We start from the raw sequence: 22373 nt of genomic DNA on the forward strand, positions 1-22373 counted from the left end.
CTAATAATAATATGTGACCTGATTTCGGTTTAATGGCATTAACTTATTATTGCTCTTTAGATAACCTCACAGTCTCAAAACTGGCGCGTGTCAGTCAAATTCATTATAAATAATGTTATAATGTCACTTTCGATGGATTTAACGATAACATTTGAACTAGAGATGGGTTCCCAAACTTTTTCAGTTTGCGGTGAGAGGCTTAGTATTTCGTCACGGTGCCCTTGCAGCTAGGGAGACTAGCTAGTTGCAATAACAAACAATGATGATTTTCTGCAGATCGCCCAAGTTTCCGGGGTAACAGGAACCCCACGCGTGGCCATTGGGTACACCAGGGCGCCCTAGGGCGCCGCGGCGCACAGTTTGGGAACCCCTGAAGTAGAGACTACAAGTAATTGTAAAAAAAAGGAATTTAACCAAATTGTATACAATTGGCTTAAAACTACTTGATACTAGCGCAGAAAAAACGATTAACAATTTGCAGGGCGTTCGAAAAAGCATTTAAATGGCCCGGTTGAACGGATTACAGTAACGTCAATCCTCGTTTAATCTACGTTTATCGTCGCACAGCAGGCAACGGCCAGCACCGATGGACAATTTAATCCTCACGTTCTATGCGAGATTTCGATCCAATAACGAAATGGTAGAGTTTTTAAATCGTGCCACCGGGCCGTAATGGAAGAAAATTGGTTGAGAATTAGTATTCCGTGCAAACAAACAGCTTTAACGTTTTGTGTACTTTTTACAAGTAACACTTGAATTAGTCTGTCTCAAATAGGTTTTAAGCCTTTAGGTATATTTCTGTCTAAAATCATCATCACCATCAAGTTTCTTTCCCAGTTTCATCTGGGTTGCTAACTGATATGTGTATTTTGCACCTTGTCTCTGTTGACAGTGGGCCACCAAGAGTCTGGAGATCTCTTGCTCTTTTATTTCTTTTTGCAATAATTGCAACTGTAAAATAAGAGACACAAGTTGAGAAATTATAATTATAACCATCTTTTTTCCGAACTGTACCTATTAGTAAAAAGAGTCACTTTAGATGCAACTTAACTCGTTATTTATGCTCGCCAGTGTTTAAAATGAATAACTAAAAATTTATAATACCTGGAAAACATTTACTATCGATGATATAAATCAAGACTAAAGTAAATAGCTGCTAATGATCAAAGAAAAGGGAGAAACGTGCCCCACATTGTATATTTCTAGATGTAGGTTGCCAATAATTCACAGGCAACTTCTTTATCTGAGTGCAACCGTAAAAGCGATGAGAACTTTAAAGCGCCTTTTAAACCAACATATTTGCGAAGTGAAACGTTTTGACATAAAAGAAATGTTTGCCAACGATCGTGACCCGACAATCACGAAGCAATTTTTTGTTTCACCAATCGATAAAAGCTTTCAAGTTACCTGTATTACAATGGTATACATCCCAAGAGATTTATTATAAGTTAAACAGCCCGGGGAGAAGCATTAATCTTCCGTAGTAATGCTTGACTAAATTGTTTTAAGGAAGCCCGACTGACAATCCATTTAGATCTCTTTTGCGAAATAAAAAAAAAGTTCACCTAATGAAGCGTCAGGAGCATCGAACCAACTAATGTTTGGAATTTTAAGAGCATCCCAGGCGATTTAACTTCGGTAAACCATATCTGAATCTTGCGAGCGCCGCTGGCAATATTTCAAGAGAGCACTTAACATTTTCGACATTAGACGGGCGAAATGAAAAATAGGAGCCCGAACGCAGAAATAATATAAAATATCAAGACTTGTTAGCTTTAGTATTAATCAATGTACGAGTCATCCGCTCTAGCATTGACATAATTGTTCTCCCAAAAGACTGATATAATATTGATGTATGGGAACCATCTGCTATCCCAAAAACAAACTACGTAGTAACGAATTTAAATTGGCTAACTTTTACAATCGACTACAGAGTAACATAAATTTAATTTCTGACAGTAAAGTTCAAAGTTTGACCTTGTCAACTCAACTGTGAACTGCCCCGGGCACGTCCCCATTTCAAAAACACGCTAACGCTTAATGAAATTATGTTTTGACTTTACTCAACTGCCTATTAACCATCCACGAAAGTTGTTATCATTATTATTTTCTAATCTTCTTAATCAAAGTGATTACATTTTGATTGACATCTCAGATTTGTTAAAACGTGTCTTATTGTTTATTCCTTTGAGATTTTATAATTCATAATTAGTTTCTTTTTAAGTGTTTGTGTTGCGATTGACTTTTCATTACTACATGCATGCGATACGTTGGGTCCTATTTAAATCGCTCTAGCGTCCGATAATTCGTGCCTTTGTCCGTCGTATCGTTTCGATTAGTGTCTATCAGTTGGTGGATTTTCCGGTACTAAATTCGACTTCATTTGCTCCCACTAGGGATATATTGGCAGACACAAAAACGTTCACATTTCGTCGGCACTCGAACCGATCTCCGAAACCCCTATTTACGCCCGCAGGTATCCTAACAGCGCGCGAAGTTTTTATGTGTGTGTTTTGTATTATTTCTCTGAAATTGGAAGTTGCACATCTGGTGCAGGTTGCCGGCCGAGCTCCGGTTTTATTGCCCTGTTATGACTGCAATCCGAATCGAGGCCCGGCCTGTATTTTACTTATTTTATTTATTAACAGTGCGCTGTGGTAAATTTAATTATGCACTCCGCGTATTGTTTGTCGAAAAAATATGATTACTCGTCAGCGTTCGCGAATTAGTTGATTAAAACCTTTTAATGTGTCGGGATCTAATTTGTGCAGTTCCGCTAGCTATGTCTGCTGCATTGTCTAGGGCGGAGGCGGTAGTAATATTTCTGAAACCAACTAATGTGATTACGACGGAAGCCTTTTTGACGCGCCGCTGGGGCGATTTCATTTCTCAAAGTAACTTTGCAAAACATGTGAGACTAGAGTCTCGCTCTTTGCGATATTATTTTAGTATACATACTAACGTACAGCGTACGAGCTATACTTTGTTAATCTTTAACGAGATGAATTTGTAAAGATAATAGTTTCAAAACTTTTACTTGAATCAGTGATGGTAGCGTAGTAGCTAGGTCCTTCGCAAAGTAAAGCATCAATTTAATTGATACTAGTCCGAACATGACACTAAAACTTCAAATTGTTGTAATTAATTTCTGAAAATCAATGTCATTATTTACTATAAAAAGATTAGTAAACATTGCCTTAGCAATATGCAAAAAAGATAACGACAAGGTTGTCGGTTGAATAACCTTTTGTATTTGAATTATTACAGACGTGTACGCAGACAATGTATGCACACAAACAAATTGTGGCTAACCTAATACGCTGTCGTTGTATGTATATGTACGGGTTCACGGAACACGTCTCGACTGGATGACGGGTCTTTATAACCTCAATAAAATCTGTAATTAAATAAGCATAGTTTTTCCAACAATAGAATATAATATTCAATTATTGTGGTCGCAGAGCAAATGCACAGTAACACAATTAGCACGAGCGCCCCTGCTAGGATAATCCTCGACAGTGAATGGAAATATAAAATTCTGTTTTATCTTCCCTCTGCTTTTTAGCTATGCATAATGAAACAACACCGACGCAACCGGAGCGCAGATTGCACTCGGTACCTAACAACAGAAAAATTAACCCACGGCGTAAACGAAAAAATTGTGTACCAAAGAAAAGTTTCGACGCGTCGCCATGTCGTCCATATAACCTTCATTTTTCTGTATGTTTCGAGCCAATTACAGCGAGCTATCTCGAGGCACGTCGCTTCCAGTCGGATGTAATCGCCCGGCTGTATCTTCAACAGAGCTATTGCCTCGTTGATACGCTGTCGAGCGATAACTTTATAGGACATTACCCATCGCTAGTGTCATGTTTGCAGGATGATTTATCAGTTTTATGTACTGCGAGCGCTCGACCCGTTCACGTTCCTATAGCTATACGTTTTTCTCCATCTGCCTGGACGTGTCGCCGAGAAAATTCACGTCTGAAACTCGAATCTCGAAGCTAACAATATGAGACCGCAGATTCGTAATTGAATTTGTAATCTTATGACTCAATGGAGAAGCCGGCGGTTTCGTAAAGGCATCTGTGTAAGTTGTATAACTTTAATAAAGCTCCGATACGGCCGAACGTAATTGACGAGAAAATGATTCGAAACACAATCTCCGACTCAATCTAGGGGCTACCGCAAGAATAATAGACCTCTAACATCCGACTTAATTTCGGATCAAACAGTTTCACGGTTCCCGTTGAGTCTGCTTGATGCATTTGATTTAAAATATTCGTTAGTTGCAAATAAATTGCAGCGAAGGCGTCGGCCCACCGGCTTGCTGCGCTGTTCCTAACACTCAGTTCTGACTAAATCTCCATAGTCAAATTATTCACTCTCGCAATCCAAGTAAAGCCCCCTCCCAACACGGCTCCAGCCCGTTCGTGTAATATTAAATTATAGTGGCCCAAGTAAGGCATTTCGAAATGGAAAATTGTATCCAGCTGTACGTTTTGTTGGACCGTTCGTAAAGAGAATTCAGCCCCGTTAGCGTTTATATTCTATAAGTTCCTATTATAAAATTCTGTTTCAACCTATGCAACGCTAATGGAGCCGCATACGGAACAGTTAATGTATTTAGTGAGCCGATCGATCGTTGACTTTTTAGCATAAGTGACAGTACAAAATAAAATTGGAAGAGAAATCTCGTCTTGCGTCTAGACTTGTTATTAATGCGTTACCTTTTAGAGGTTGGGAAGAATGTTTGCGGGGGATGCATGGAGATAACGACATTGTGTACATACACACGACGTTATCCAAGTTAAAACACGGGCCGAGAGCGTCGGAAGGAAATTGCGAAATATGAGCGGGATCACGGTGTCATTGTCTTGGCTGCTGCGAGAATTTATCATATCGTTGTGTCTGTTCAAAATGGGCAACAGATAGCCTGTGATACGCTGATACTGCGCTAAGTGAATGCAGGCCACTGGAACTCGGAAATTTCGATGAAGAGTTCTTTTAAATGATTCCCGAGCAACGAGATTAAAAACTGAATAAATAATACACTTTAAAACAACAATGTCCCCAATAACAACATTAATTTTAATACAGCGAAACATGTTAAAAGTATACGTTGCGTAACACGAAAAGCCGGGGTGAAAAAATAACAATGGACCGAATCCTTACTTTTAATTTATTCCGTTTCCCTTTGCGCACTGGACGTCATTTCATTTTGTGTTAAAGCAACACGTTTATGCTTTTATTTCCCCACTGGGAGTCTAAAGATATTTTCGCTTTGAACAATTAGTACGTAGATTCATTTCCGGGCATTTAAGTTGATCCGTAAATTTGTTTGGCTTTCTTTAACAGTTTGCTGTTTATTTAAAGTTTCGACGATAAGCTCCGCTTCCCCTCAGTTATCTCGTTACCTGGAAATTTAAATGTATAAGTACGTTTAGTAAAGCGCACTCGCTCCTTAATATTTCTTTAGAGCACTTCTGCTGCGAGTTGAGAACTTTGATATTTAATGTGAAATAGCAAGAGTAATAAAGCGTATCTGTTGTTTATGGGCGCCATCAAATGTAGATAACACCAACTTTACATCCCGACTTTAAGTTAGTGTCATTGTTTTGTAAGTTACAAGTCTAAGCGACATCTCACAATAGCTTCACTTTAACATTCATGAATATCATTAAGCCTCCCCCTGTTTTGAATATTGTCAACCTCTTTCCGAACCGACTGCGCAGTTGTGTTTATGCTTATTACCTTTTGGGGAGGCGATTTTTCGAGAGGAAACTTTACGGTCATTACTACATTCGTTACTAAACAATGGTAGCGGACGCGATTCCCGCCGGGGCTCGCTAAAAGAACAATTCGGCATTCAAAAGCAATAAGCTTCTATTTGAGAGCGTCCCAAAAGGTTTACTGTTAAAACAGTCTCGTACTCGATAGTAACCGACATGCAAAGCCCCGCATTTAAAAGAGGAAAGAATAAAATGAGGGTAGCTAAAAGCAAACAAGAAAGTTGGCTGGAAGCAGGCGTTCTTACAGCGGCATGAAATAAGTTCTCCTCGGGTATTATTTAAGTTGCTCATGCAGTAGGCACTATATTAAACGTATCAAAATAGTTTTTAAAGTCCCCTGCCGATGTGGCCGCGCTAGTGGACCACAAAACAGCCGCGACTTGGTGCACTTGGCAACGTCCGCCTATCGGAAAATAAAAATACAGGCAACAGTTAGTTGTGTTGTGTGACTAGTTCTACACACTCTTTTTGTTGACTACTGTTCACATTTTTTTGTCGGAACCCCTCAACGAGTTTTCGAATCGTCTTCGTACCATTTAATCAATTGAATCTGTTACAAAATTATTTTCTAATATCGAAGTTCGGTACCGGTCACGGGCTCCACATATTTCTGTTACCAAGGACCCGGGTATAAATTAGCAATTCAGTTTGATATTTGCCAAAATTCCTACGGTCCCCTTCGGGACAATTTTGACAAATAGTTGTTAGACTAATAAATTTTCATTGAAACGTCGATAACTTTAACGGCGCGCGTCAGCTGAGCTGGAATTGGGACGTTTGAGGAAAGTTAGAGTTAACTTAATTAAGAGTTGAATTAGTCTCGACTTAAGTATGATTATAACTTCTTGAGACGACTTCGTCGGCTGCTCTTTGGTTCGATTGGCGGTATGTTTTATATAACGAACACCTGCTTTACAGGAAACCATTACGGCCTAACAATCCTTTTCCGACCTGAAGCGTTTTTAAATCGACTTTTACCGGACGTAGTTCAATTTTAATTTTATTTGGTGATATAAAAGTACCATTTTAAGTTAGTTCTGTTTGTTAAATGAAATACTAAGTAGTTTCTTAGTTTATTTAACGCGTGCAGCGTTTCCAAGGCCCGTCTTCAAGGAATTTGCATTAATCAAATCACTTACGTGCTAATGTATTCTCCCGCATGCCTTTTGATCGTATCTCTTAAACCTTGTTTTTTTTTTCATTGGTGTTGGTTAGTGTACCCAATTATTAGGTGATTCCATCTTGAAGTAGCGTGCCCCCTTATGTTAATTTTTAAGTCATTGTAGCACAAAATGGCCTTTTGCAATCATTATAATTGCAAAATCTAAATAATTTTTGCACGCGTTAAGAAATAATAACTGTAAAGTAATTTTATACATATCTTACTAGCTTTTGCCCGTGACTTCGTCTACCAAGAATTTCTGGGATAAAAACTATTTTATGTCCTTTTTTAGCTTTTTCATTGTCTCAAACTATCTCCACACCAATCCAGACAAAAAAAATCGCTTTCGAGGTTTAAGCGTAAAGAAATATTAAACAGACAGACAGCTAGAGAGATAAGTAGCCAAACGGAGTTGTTATCGCATTTATAATATTAGTATTGGAAGATACGAAAGTATAGATGGATCGATCTATTGATTAGTTTTTCTTACTATGAAGACTCAGTTTAATGTTAATTGAGAGCCTAATGGACACAAGTATTTACTTCCAATTTACAATATTGTAGTCAAACCCACAAAATTATTACCACTCTCACCATTGCCATTTTTACGTCAAATGTACCGAAATCGGCGTCGTTAACCGAGATTTAAATTCATATCCCACTCCGCCGTGCAGGGGGTTATTCTAGTACTGCGTCAGGCTCGTTCCGAGCGATATACTGCGCCTGCAACTGTTATTGCCGGTATTCTCTGCTCAAATGACAGCCCAAATGCAGGCATTATACCCGCCACCTGGTGCAACTTGGCATGATTTCGAATAGCCACATTGCTTGTGATGAGAATGTTTTCTCTAAATTTCAAAAATATAGCTTCTTTCTGTACAAAATTTGGAGCTTGTTTTCGATGGACACTTCGGTGAAATTGCGTGTTTTGCTTATTTTGTCTCTACTTGTACTCGCGCCAATTTTCTAGCCAATAATTTGAAATGCGTCCAAGCCTTCAGTATCTTGTAGAACCCTTTTAAAATAATTAGCGTTGCTAACTTTTTTGCCTGATAAATGTAGCAATATCTAATGAGCGGTTTACGGCAAAAAGTAGTCGACTCAGCCGTAAAACTTCAGCATACGGGTCTATTGGGCCTGGATAAAACACCTGCACGGAACTTTGAATTCCACGGGGCAAAAACTTCGCAACTCAAGACAACCGAGCCGAAGTGAAATTACAGGAGTTGGTGAAGAAAAATTTCACTTTAAAATTAGTTACTGTGATATTACGGGTGCAGTTAAAAGTAGATTCCGTTGGGAATTCAATTTTTAATGCAAGAGTTCAAACTTACATGAAGGAGATGAAGAGTTGGAAAATATTTAAAAAGATAAGAGAATATTTTACATGACAGACAGGCAATATTATAATATTAGGCTTCCATCTTATGGAGTAACATATTTGATAAGTTTGACCAAACGTCTGATATTAAAAATGACTATTTAAAAGTATTATACTTCGTCAAATGTAGTTGTATAATTTAAGGATAAATTGTATTCGAAATTATTAACAAATTATACAACATTTTCTGTACAATGATGAAAGTTCTACAAAACATTGTTCCCAAGATAAATAACTAAAAAATGTATAATAAATGTGTAATAGTTTCACAAAGCCCGTCAGTTCTGCCGTAATTCGCATTTCCCGTCTTGTTATTTCGTTTGTCAAGTTGATTACACTTCGTACTGCTTTGAAAAGTTTTACTTCAATTTGTGCTGCACCGTGTTTTATTTCGTCGTCATTATCTGTATTCTTCACTTTTATTATAGTTTTGTAACCTAAATAATTGATGTTTCATATTCATAGTATCATAGTTAAAGTCGTGGTAGCTAAGTGGTTTGACCTTATGACTTTTTATGTGAAAGATTGTGAACCTTGAGTATTTCGGAATTATGTGCGAAATTACATTTGAAATTTTACAGTAAAGGAAATCAAATACACCTGTGGAATAATTTATTTTGATTGTGTGAAGTTGTCAGGAGCTCAAGTCCTCTGATTCTGAGACGAGGCTTGTGCGCAGCAATAGGGCATATGTACAATGAGAACCAATATATTTTTCAAAAAAGAATCCTCCCAAAGAAAATCGGTTTCAGAAAATATTTATCACTGTTAGACTCATTACAGAATTTCGATTACGTAAAGCATTTTTTTTATTATTTTGCTACTGTAAGTATCCTTTTTCGATCTAGCAACCTTCTTGTATCTGTCATAAAACTCTAATTCAAAGCTTTTGTAAGGGAATATAAAAGGGACTTATTTTAGGTGAAGCTACAAAAGCCTTCATAGCTAGGTTGCCTCGCTCTAAGTCTATTCTGAAGACATTGATCCTATTTATTCTAAGACCCTTTGTATGTCTAAGTACGTCTTTGTCATGTTAACTAAATGTGACAGCTTTGTTGAATAATGAGTCTTATCCATGAGTAATACAATTTAATCTCTGTTAACTTAATATCAAAATTCTCTATAGAGGTCGATTCTCCAGTCGAGTGATTTCCCGAATGTACTTGAATTTGCGCATTGACTTCACCTTTCTTTGTAACAATCGTTTTGTCAAAAGATCTTAGAGATTTGAGCTCAATATCGGCTCTTATGGTTCGGTTGGCTTCATTGACATTTTGAGGTTCAAGAAATTCATCGCCTTGTGTATTTTGTATTGTTGCATTTAATTGCTGCAAGAATGGGTTACATTTGCGACCGTCCAGACCTCCATGAAACAAACGTAATGTAGGATGTTTAAAGACTGGTGTAAAATTAACTTCTTCAATTTTAAACAACAGAGTGTTTATTGTAGCATTAAAAGTATTACTTTAAACATTAAATGACGTCCTTATGAATTCAGAACTCGGTTCCATTCCTATTGTAGACGATCCCTGGGTAAAGTTGAACAATATTCGTAAAACAGTTGTCAACATTGTTACCGATTGTTACTCCCAAGTTTCGAGATACCTTTGATTCATTTGTACCTTTTCTTGTCACGACATAAATTATACTTCTCTTTTAAAGAACTGTAGGGAATTGTTGGAACAAAACAGATTTTTAGCATCGTGTTTTTTACCGCGTTTGTACTTAGTGTGATATCGTTTTTAATGATAGCTTGTTTAATAAAAGTTGCAACTGTAAAGTGCTAAAGACCTAGCTCACTTGTCATGTAGATATTAATCCGTCTGTCACTTACACACGTTAACTGTTTATACAAGGATAAACATATTTTATTATTGATAGATATAATTGGACATTGACGGACGGATAAACGGAGAAAGTGATCTATTAAAGGTTCCGTTTTGGCCAACTGCAGTACGGAACCCAAAGAAATAGTATCAATAACTAAGTATCCAAACATTGTTAACTTCTATTTATTTAACGAACTTACAGGTTAGGTGTAGAGAACTACGTTGATAAACTTTTTTCAAGGGTTTAACATTTCAGTTAATTTTATTTATTTAGTCAGCCAATTTGACTGGTGACTTTTTTAAACATTACTAGTTACTACTAAAGAATCAGATGAAATAAGCAGTCAACCAATATCAAGTGCGTTCGTATTCTACTTATATTCCCAAATTGCTTTATAGTATTTTACAAGTTTTATGAAGTTAAGTAGAAGAGTAAAAATGTCATGGTTCGTATTAAAGTCTGCCTTCGCCTTAGAGTAAACTTTACGTTTGGAATAAGCTGCCAGCTCCCGTTGTTTGCAACTGACGTTAATCTTGCAGTTGGGGTGCACTGCGCTGATGCTTATATAAAATGAACAAAATTTTGTAAAATCTTGATGATAGATATTAAAGTAGAAAACCAGCCAAATGCGAGTCGAAAGAAGATTCCATGCAACTTTTAAGGTACTGATGTCAAATACACCATCCATTGTAAGCAAAGGCCTGCTTCTAAGCATAATGTGTCTCTTCTTTTTAACCATTTACTACTATGCTGGTGTACCTCCATCAGCTTGCTCCACTTCTCTTTGTTCTGTGCAACTTGCTGCAGTTTGTCAAATTGGATGCAAGCAAAATGTACTACGTAGTATGAAATCATTTTACATTGGTTGGTTGGGACGATTTATATTTGTTATTGTAGCGGCAATTTAAATACATAGACTATTATCAACTGGATGTTAACTTCATTGTAGCGACATTATTGTGTTCCATGTCATCATCATATCAGTAGTAGGTAGGACGTCCACTGATGGACGTAGGCCTTCCCATAGACCTCCAGTTGCTTCGGTCTAAAGCGGCCTGCATCTACGATGAACCCGCGGCTTAAACCACATCATCCGTCCATCTCGTCGGTGGACGTCTTACGCTACGCTTTACAATCTACGGTCTCCATTCGACAACTTTTCAAGTACGGCAAAAAGTTGGAAAACCCCCGATTTTGTCACTTCAAAAATGGCTGAACCGATTTTGATGAAATATAATAATAATAATAAATATCATGGGACACTTGACTTGACACCAATTGATCTAGTCCCAAACTAAAGCTTGTACTATGGATACTAGGCAACGGATAATACTTATATAGATAAATACATACTTAAATACATAACATCCAAGACCCGAGAACAAACATTAGTATTATTCATACAAATATCTGCCCCGGCCGGGGATTGAACCCGGGACCTCAAGCTTCGTAGTCAAGTTCTCTAACCACTTGGCCATCCGGTCGTCAGAACGAGACGAGACGAGAAAGAATATATCTAAGAACAATAGCTAGAAAGCCTGCTTTCAAATATATAAAAAAACGCATTCAAATCGGTCCACCCGTTTAAGAGCTACGGTGCCACAGACAGACACACATAGCGGTCAAACTTATAACACCCCCTTTTTGTTTCGGGGGTTAAAAAGAAGCAAATCTATAATCATCGCGTGCCACATATTAAAGAAAGTTATCATAGTTTTTATGATAGGAGCTGAAAGTTTGCAGTATGCAGTGTACCTGCCCCTTAACACAAGCGTGTCTGCTGTAATGTTATTGCAAATTGCATCATAGCTGTGTGTTCCTGATATTCATACTGCCTTTATTACTGCATATTTTATGCGAACGTTACTTTTGAAGTAGCGCCGTTAAGAGTGGGATGAAGGTATTGCTGATGTTACTGAAGAATGGGAGATGCTTTAATCTTGTATGACAAGAACGGATTTGTATCATAACCAGACCTCAGTTTATCATCACCATACTTTACACGTACCACCACTAAGGTAACATACATCCCTCATTTTACTTCTTAGATAGGGCTGTAGTTTAGCACGTTAAACTTTTTTTTACATGGTAGGGGAAAACAAGCCGGTGGGACACCTGATGGCAAGCAATCACCGCCGCCGATGGACACCCTTAACAGAAGTTGAATTACGGAAGTTTTGTCAATAAAATAGATAAATAAAAATATGTAATTAAGTATCCATGTAATTCGTTAAGTGTATCTATTGGGAACAACAATATATTCAATGGTGTGTGTGAAGTTCCCAATTCGCACTGGGCCCGCGTGGGAACTACGGCCCAAGCCCTCTCATTCTGAGAGGACGCCTACTGTGCCCAGCAGTGGGACGTATATAGGCTGGGATGATGATGACGATGATTGGTAACCCTCCTACCCCTGAAGAAGTTATTTCGAAAGAACCAAAACCTTTCATATATCTTGTTAGCTTAAAAAAACTATTTAAAAAAGTGTTTTCTAACACCCAATACTACCAATTTAAATTGATATTTTATAACACGACCGCCGTTATAGCTTCTAGAAATTGAAATATGATTAAGATTTCTCATATAGATATGTTTTATTGTATAAATATCTAATAGATAACGACGTGGACAATAAAAGAGGCCTATGAATGTATTCATTTACATACAGCCCACCTAGAAGGCAATTTTGTATATATTTGACTCCATTTTGTAGATGAATTTAAATACGCTAATTGGAATGACGAATCAATTAAACTCCAATTCAATAGAATCTGACAATCCTGTAGACACTTCCAGCCTACTAATATAAAAACCGGGCTGCCTAAGGCTTTGTGATGTGACTATTATTCTTTTTTGATTCCTTTTAGATGATAATTGCAACAACAGGGACATATATAATCAAGTGTGCCCACGATAGGGTGTCTTAAATATGTAGAAAATTGACCGATTCTATTGAATTGTACTTTAAGCTAGAGTATTCATTTGTACCTGAAAAAAAAAAACATAAAATATGCGTACTAGATTTTTAGTGTTTCTATTTAACTCTATATTATATTCTACATATCTTCCAGATTTAAGAGTCTAGCTCCAATAGTTTAAGCTATGCGTTGCCTGCCAGTCATTTAGGATATTAAAGTTACAATTTTATAGGCATAGATTCTTAATATGTTTCTAGAAAGAGCAAAAATCACTGATCCGCTTAAAATAACCTTTGTTTTATTTTACAGAAATACGATAAAGTACAGCCCTATTCCGAATCGTATTTGACCCTTTTTATAATTTTCACTTTAGTATTACTATTGAGACCGAATCCCACTGCGATGCATCTAACGTCACAAGCACACCAAATTAAACAACCTACTCAGCTAAGGTCATCATCGCTGCACGTCAAGTAACTGATCGACGCATTGATACAAGTTTCAATAAGCTGTGCGTGGCGGGGCATAAAAAACGGACGATTAGTAGTCAACACGCACAATCCGCGGACGTGATGAGGGAGAGAATAGCGATACTGTGTCTAGGTGCGGTAGGCCTTTTTACGGTGGCCTTCTGGGCTGGATGTTTAACAATGCGATATCGTTAATAAGACGCCGGGTATAGAAGTAGGTAAGAAATTTAATGCACGTATTAAAAATGTCGTATGTGGGACTATCTTCACAAGTTAACCTCGCAAAAAGCTTTTATAATACCTACATCATCATCATCATCATCATCCCAGCCTATATACGTCCCACTGCTGGGCACAGGCCTCCTCTCAGAACAAGAGGGCTTGGGCCATAGTTCCCACGCAGGCCCAGTGCGGATTGGGAACTTCACACGCACCATTGAATTGCTTCGCAGGTTTGTGCAGGTTTCCTCACGATGTTTTCCTTCACCGCATAGCTCGTGGTAAATTTCAAATGTAATTCCGCACATGAATTTCGAAAAACTCAGAGGTGCGAGCCGCGAGTACCTACATATATCATACGAATTGTGTTTTGTAATTATTCGATGGGTTAACTTAACCTTATTTTCTTCTTGTTGGAACATTTAAGTACAAGCTTGCCTTTTACTTTTTTTACTTTTAAAATTTTAGTAACGTTTACTATGATGCCAAAATGAAATAAAGCGCTTCAACGAATTTATTATCGGGAAGGCATAATATAGTACATATTTAATGATGATCGCCCCCCGTTGTTACAATAAAGCAAGCATTTGAATGCACATTGTGGGAGCGAATGCATTATTGCGTATTATTTATATGACCTAGATCAGCGCTTCTCGCACATTTCCCGCTTGTACTGAACTTTGACTTTTATACTATAAAGTCCTTATTTTTAATTAAACACCAATTAAATTTTAATGTGCAATAACAACATAAAAATTAAATTGCTTACATAATAAAATAGTTATTAAAATAAGGTACTTACCCCTATAATCTACACACATTAAAACTATAGCAACATCATAAGTGTAGTAACTTCCTTATACGCCGCTCTATGTCAACCTTCAACGCTAGGACCGACCGCTTCGCTGGAATACATTAAATGCAGGAAATCACGAGTCGAGCCGATCGCCGATTTATCTTCCCAAATCGTAAATTCTGCCGTAATGATATTTTGCATCCGCCATGTGGATACATTTTTGATACGTATAGTGCGCGGGCACTGGAAGTTTTGCAGTAAATCAAGTTTATGTTTTTTGTAGTTTAGTGTGATTTATTAAACATTTTATCGTTTTAAAAACCATCCTTCGCTATCTAGCAAGCATTATTCACAGATTAGGATCGTACACAATGTAAGATACTAGATAACTTAGTTAGGATTACTACTCGCTAATGTTCCGTAGAAAGTAAGACAGCTGTTGCCCGCGACTTCATCTGTGTACGTTTATCACGCGCCCGTGGGATCCATTAAATTTTCCGAATTATAACTTATCCTATGTCCTTTTTAGGGTCTCAAAAAATATCTCGCTACCAATTCGTCAGGTTCAATTGAGAACTTTAAGGGGCCGTTTCACCATCCATTGATTAGTGTTAACTGGCGGTTAGGTGTCATGCCGTCTCTATTTGTTTTGTTCGAATAGAGGTAGACGGCATCACATTTAACCGTCGGTTAACGCTAATCAATGGATGGTGAAACAGCCCCTAAATGTAAAAGTGTAACAAATAAACTAAACATACTCACTGATGTTGCGGGTAGGTATTCAAAAGCAGTCATGTTCACCTGCCATCAAGCTACCCGCTTGCTTGTTTACTATCCTGTATCATAAAAAACCTTACGGTAATTTCTATTTTAGATTTGGATCGTTTCTTTATTAGCTTTACTTGCCAGGTTTCACCTATAGCTATGAAAATATGCTATACTGATAGGTGGATAAGCACTTTATCTGTAGTTACTTTGCATATTTTATTTCTAGTGTAATACCAGCAGCCGTATTTATTATACTAAAGTATTGGTTATGATGAACTTTTGATGGTATTATTGCCTCAAAGATTCTCGTTAGTAAATAGTTGTCATAATTAACAGTTTATCGTATTTAAATAGATGTACTTTCTTATCAAAACGACATAATAACCGGAGAAAACCCTCGCCGGCTGAACTCATTTCGTACTTGGGTTTCACCTCAAGATAAGTGGTTAATAATCGATAATTGTCATGTTGCGGGTTCTAATCCCGCCGAGCACGTTTCTATCTTGACCTAGTGAGAACTGGATTATGTTTTATTGAAATATAGGTACGGTTAATATTAAATGTATCAGAAATTATGGTAAAAAAGTGGCAACCAAAACGAAATTATGCAGTTAATTTAAAAGGCCTGGTTAACTAAAAATAAATGATTATCTTTCAATTAAACATGAACAAAAATTTCGAGATAAATGCGATGTTTTGAGCTCATAATTAGGTACATCTTTTTAACTTAAAATACTATAGTTTTCTATACTATGAACTCACTTTATTTAATGTTGACTTTTTCTATACTTCCACAGATTCTGAGCTTACAATGCCATACACAAAAAATCATTATTGAACATATTACTTTAGTAATTACATGGTGCAATGTAGGACCTTTATCTCAATAACTGATTACGATCTGCCCTTCTATTCGTAGCGTACTTTTGGTCTATTATGCATAGATCACGTCCGATGGTCAAACCGTTCAGTATTGCCTCAATCATCGGAAAAAAACATTATATCCAATACATATAATTGTATGCTGTCGAAAATAGCTTTTAAGGTCAAATATCAATAATAATAGCTGTCAGAATTGTATCGTGTAGTAGGTAGCTAAAAATTCGTCGCGATTACGGTTGTGAAAAAAATATTAAACATTATTCATTATTTTTATATTCTTTAACTTTTTATAACAAAATTATAAATAAATTTATTGGTGGTAAAAGTTTTATAAAAATAACCCTCGGGCATAATCACACTAACCCGAAACTACTAACGATTTCGGCTAAGCAATACTGCTATAACTAATGAAAGGGCTTACAGCTGCGAAAATAATTTAGCTGGCAACCTTTGCGATATCCTTCCTTATTGATACGTGGTTATTACTAACCCAAAATATAAGACGCAGCGGATTCATAGCAGTTATTAAAATAAACAGTAGTAACTTGACTTACAGCTTTATTGACTCCACATATAATTATTACACTGCAAAATTGAGACTGTTGTTGTAACCATTTAATTTATTATTCTGTTTATAGTTTAATTAATCAATGCTGTAGAAGCCTACTTATGACTTGAACCATATTAATAATGGTAATACCTAAGATATAAATTACTATGGCGCCCGTGGGCATGTTTTGTAGCTACGATCGTTTACAGACTGTTCGTCAAGGTCAAGTATACGCCTCGGGCTATCTTAAATAGTTGTATAAAATTTATAAATCACACTTATAATTCTTAACCGCTGTCATGATCGCATAGAGACAGCTTCGAATAAAAAACTATAACATTCTCATTGTGTTATTCAAAATCTGACTTTTGATGGTGACTGAGAAGAAGAAAAAAAAGTCTTTACTTCTTGCCTAATGTTACAATTGTATGTCAGCAGTAATACTCTTTAGGTTTTGATTTCCCACTATTTTTGCTATTAAAACACACTCTCAAAAAAAAAGGTTTTACCTTTTGATCGCCCTGATTTCAACTTGGTAATTTGACGCTTTCTTAAGAATTATGGTCTAGACAGATAGACGGACAGATGGACGAAAGAAAGAGGCTTTTATATTAATTTTTGAGGTACGGAGCCCTAGAAAGCTCTTCAAAGCATAATTTCTACCGACGAAACATAACGCACGAGCGTATAACGCATAATTTATATTATCACGCGTTTATAAAAACATTCGAGTTACAGTGTTTTATCGATCGCTGCTAACCATACACTTGCACGTGGCAATCACGTACAAGTAATCACCCGGCTGAATTATGGTATTCTTAGCACCGACTCACAAATAATAGCTTGTTTGCCCATGCCATTAGAGGCGGAAGGTGAAAGAAGGTTCCGAACCTTTGGAGCCGTGATCGACCAACATTTGTTTTGTGTGTAAACACGGTAACTGAGAAAAGCCAGAGAATTATACGACTGAACTGTATTTGTTTACCCGTCATACGTTGCAAAAGGCAAATAAGCCGTTCGAGGTGCAAAACGGTGTAACTCAACATACGCTGGCTTCCTCTTGTCAAGTCTGATCGTAAATTTTAACTCGAGTTACATTTTATGTATAATATTAGCATGTTGGTTGTTACCGGTTATACTGGTTCGAAGTGTAGGATGTCTGTATGAATGTATAATTCGATTGTTTTTTATTATTCTTCATTTTATTTGTAGGTCACCATTTGAAAGTTGATTTTTATTCTAGGCCAGAATTAGCTGGCTATTTTCATGTCTGTAACGAAACAGTGAGTTCAATAGTTATTCATACATTGTTGTTACGACAAGCCGTGCTTTGTACATGTGACCTCTCTGACTTTGATTCATTTCACTCATATTTATGAAAGTACACACGGCAACTCGTTACAGCGATTCATAAAACATACGCTCCATTACCACCTTTACACTCATACATAAACTGGCTATATTCGTATGAGCACTTACTTGATAATGCGTTTGACTTTGCAGTCGCTGTACTTAAGTTTTTTTTTTATGATTTATTGATTTTGATACGGTTCCAAGGCATTAAAATGGCTTTTATGGCTTTTAAAATAACTTTACAACCTTGTTGGAAAATGTTATGGAACTAGTTACTAAAAGCTTTCGATACATTATTTAATTACAATGCAAATAACAATTATCAAACATGTAGTAACATTTTATGTCTATATTTTGTGTAGACTTTAATGCCTAATAAAAAGTTACAATATTTTTATGTGTTCCTAAAACATATTCCTATTTTACCCTTGTTTAAAAATGAGTTTTAGAACTTACTTAATCTTTTCAAAAAAGTTATACAGTGACCTAAATCTGCCATTATACATCACAGCATAATACCTTCATTAAATATGCTTGTCCTCCGGTAGGTACTCGCAGAACCCTGTCAATCTCAAAAGACCTTTTGTGGTTGCTTAATTCTATAGGCTCCTATTAAAATCATTTGTACCACCTCATTTCATAGCTCAAACTGAAAAGCTTCGCTCTGACTTTTGTTGTTTATATTTACGACTTAAAAGAAGTAAGGAATACGTTATAAGATTACTCTTATGTCAAAAAGAAGTATAAAGAACTTTTTACAGCAGCGAAAAGTTTTGCAATTTCCATTACATTGCAAAGCTACAGGGTTAAACAGTTGTAAGTGATTGATTAAGCCCCGCAGTATAACGCAAAAGGTGCTTTAGTTTAAAAATGCCCGTCAAAATGCTTTAAGTTAGTCCGAGACTAATGAAAAGAATAGGCGTACCACCCATCCGTCGTTTCGAAACGTTCTCAGGGTTAGACGCTACGTGCTTGTCCGATCTAATCGCTTGCTAACGAAAAAAAACCGCTCCATTTAATACAAGAAGTTTTAAATTGAAGTCAGCTAATTAACAAAGAATTTCATGGTGCTGTAACGGGTTGCTTGCAAAAAAATATGTAAAAACAATTACTTGAATAGCAACTTTTTTAGGAACCATGCAACAACGTTGTAACTTCAATCAACCAGTTACATTTTTGTTAATAGATGTTGGGTCGTTACTGACATCACTTTGGTTCACTAATTGTACAATGTCGTGGAGTTGCAATTTAAAACACCGGTATGAAACAGATTTACTCTGCATTACGATTGTTCTTTTTAATAACATTTTTAAGAATATGCCTTTGAAATCACAAAGCGAAACATGTCGGCCAAGGTTTGCTCAGTATATAACACGTACACACGCTCAGGTTAAGGATTTTGTAGGTAGCAGCAAAAAATTAATATTTGAAAACGTTTATGTGTTTTTGCATTATTTTTTGTGGAAGGTCAGAAAAGCAGTATTTAATTTGAGTTGACACAATTAAGCTTTAATTTCTAAATGACAACTCCTAATATAGTATGCATAATTTGTGCCTCGAAAACAAGATTATTTATTTTTATTAATAAAATTATCTATAAAAACAGAAATTTCGCATGTTGCTATTGCTATATAAAATCTATGGAAGCAATTTATTTTTGGTGTCAACTACCCCAATGTGTACCTTAAAAAAATAATAGTCTCAGTTGATACGAATAAAAAAGGTTATGCTATACGTATACAACGCATGACAAATAGAAGCCACTAATTTTTCTAACGCCTAATCAAAGTTTCTACCAACAATTATAGTCATGCCCGTCCTAAACACGAGTCATCGGGAAGCGTTTTATTTGCAATAAAAATAAACCACCGTGCCTTGTGCGGCACGAAAACACATCTAACTTAATATTCACAGCATGTACCTATATGAATAGACGATTATGGCGAAAAGGGGTCAAAAGTAGCTTTGGAAAGGTTCCCCAGTCGTGACTGAGGGGCATTAAACTAGAGCCGACACGTGTCCATAGGAGTCGATGTTGGCGCTGACATTGTGTCGATACAGCTTTATGTCAAAAGATAGCCTAGATTCTGCACTTCGTCTGACTGTTACACTCACACACACCAAAACCTAGATAACTCTGATAGAAAATTGAGTCCCGTCTAGGTATACTTTATTTTTTTTTACTTTCAAGATACTGCGTTATGTTTTCTTAAAATATTTAAAACTATCGTAAGTAATTTTACATCTTTTATACCTATTGAAATTAGATTGTGAGGATTAGGTTTTGATTAGAAACAAGGAATAAGTAGTAGCTCTAAACATGTTTGTAAATCATTGTAACATGCAAGACACAGGTTTCTTTACTTAACGTGTGCGTCAATAGTTATTACAACGATTCAATGATTCTCTTACATTAAAGTGCTATTAAACAGCTAGGTAATTTTCCGTAATGGTTTCATTTTGAAATCCGTTGTAATTTGCCATCAAAGGAATCAAAGAATAAGATCTTTGAATAAGATAATTAAATGAAATGTTCAGATCATTTGTGTTACCTACTTAATGTTTCTGTTTAACAAAATTAATTAATTACGTATATTCCCCCTTACGTGTATTCATTATTTGTGTCATAATTTGTTTTAGGAAAAATATGCACTTTTCACATTCTGGATATGAAAATTCATACCTCAACCGAAAGTGTATGTTGATGACTTCATTACATTTGCTTGATGCTAGTTAAAGTGAAAATGAAGTTTAAGGTCTTCATACTTCGTGCGTGCAATATGTTTATATATATATATATATGTTATGTCGGATGTTGACGCGATATATGTTAAATAGGATGCCTAGAGAAAAGGCCCGGAGATATCGCAAGCCAGGAAGTGAATATAAATTGCGTATAAGTCAAGAATTGTAGTTGCAGGGATGCGCACATCAACTTTATACCGCTACTTTATTTTATTTTATACCCTTTAGCCGACTTCGGGAAATGAAGGTTTCGTTACGGTCTTATACGCTTTTATGCCTGTTTACGGATAATGTTTCCGAATTCGGAGAATTGTTTTACGTCTTTCTTATCTAAATAGTTTTTTTTTTCTTTATCTATAATATGGGTACATGTCTAGAGCTACGATTTTACTACGCAAATGTTTTATGAAAAACATTTTTACTTCACCGGAGCTGGAACTAAAAGGGTGTAGCAAATTTCGGGGCGCAAAAAAACAGATTCCTAAGTTAATAAAACGCAAGATGTTGAAAATTTCCAATCTCAATTTTCAAACATAGCCCATCGAATCGCCCGTAATAAAGGGACGTTTGATAAAAAAAGTTTCATTTTGACTATTGTGACTCATTATCTGAAAACACAAAAGGTATGAAGACCTCATCTGGTCTGGTGGCCCCACGTATTACAATGAGACTGTAATCGGGGCCTGATCCTCTTTTGTTCAATGCCAACTCGGAAATGTCCTACATCTTCATTAATATTTCCTCCAGAGAAGTTGAACGCTTTCGCTAAGTATTTTGCGGTAAGTGTACTTACAGTGTTTTTGCTTTGTTTGTGTTTTATCTTCCAATTTTTTTTATTTGTTCCAAAATAAAAGCTCATTAGCATTGAATTATGTCCGTAGTTATAATTTCAACGTGGTTTTTCATAAATTAATTTTAACATAATTCTTTTTAATTAGTACGAGGCTTCATTCATTATTGATAATTGAGAAACTGCAACTATAAGTGGACAATTAAGTTTAAAACGATCGGAATAATTCAATATGCAAGGCACGTAGTCTATACGATATTTCGAATCGATTGAAAAGGACGTCTTTTGGCGAGTTGGCTTGTGTCTGCAGATTCACTAGACGTTTATGAATAAAACATAGTTAGTTCTAAGTAAACTTCGATTCTTTGATCATTAGGATGCGGCAAACATTAAATTATTGAGTCTTATAAAAGGATTCAGTCAAACGCTGTATGTATTCTTACCCATTTTTATTTTTTGGTATTCTTCAGTTATTTATAGATTTACAATTAATTTGAGAATACGGTCAATATTTTAATCAATAAGATTTTACTTGTTTGTTTTATTTTTTTAAACTTTTTCAAATTAGTTACTCTTCTTCAGTTGTTTTGAAATGTAATCTGGTTGGTCATAAAAGAAATGGAAAATAGCATTAACTCTATCACAAAACTTACCTATTTAAGTTTTTCGTGTAGGTAGGTATCAAATGTTTTAAGAGAAAAAAAATACCTTAAATAC

At 36.1% G+C, this 22373-nt stretch overlaps 1 protein-coding gene across 1 annotated transcript in view; it reads left to right on the top strand.

Annotated features, from left to right (window-relative positions):
* Positions 1-22373, top strand: part of LOC141434670 (uncharacterized) — a 108916-nt gene that overhangs the window by 77380 nt on the left and 9163 nt on the right. The gene's annotated exons all lie outside the window — the stretch shown is intronic.

This window comes from Choristoneura fumiferana, chromosome 14 (assembly GCF_025370935.1).
Source record: "Choristoneura fumiferana chromosome 14, NRCan_CFum_1, whole genome shotgun sequence".
Taxonomy (NCBI): Eukaryota; Metazoa; Arthropoda; class Insecta; order Lepidoptera; family Tortricidae; genus Choristoneura; species Choristoneura fumiferana.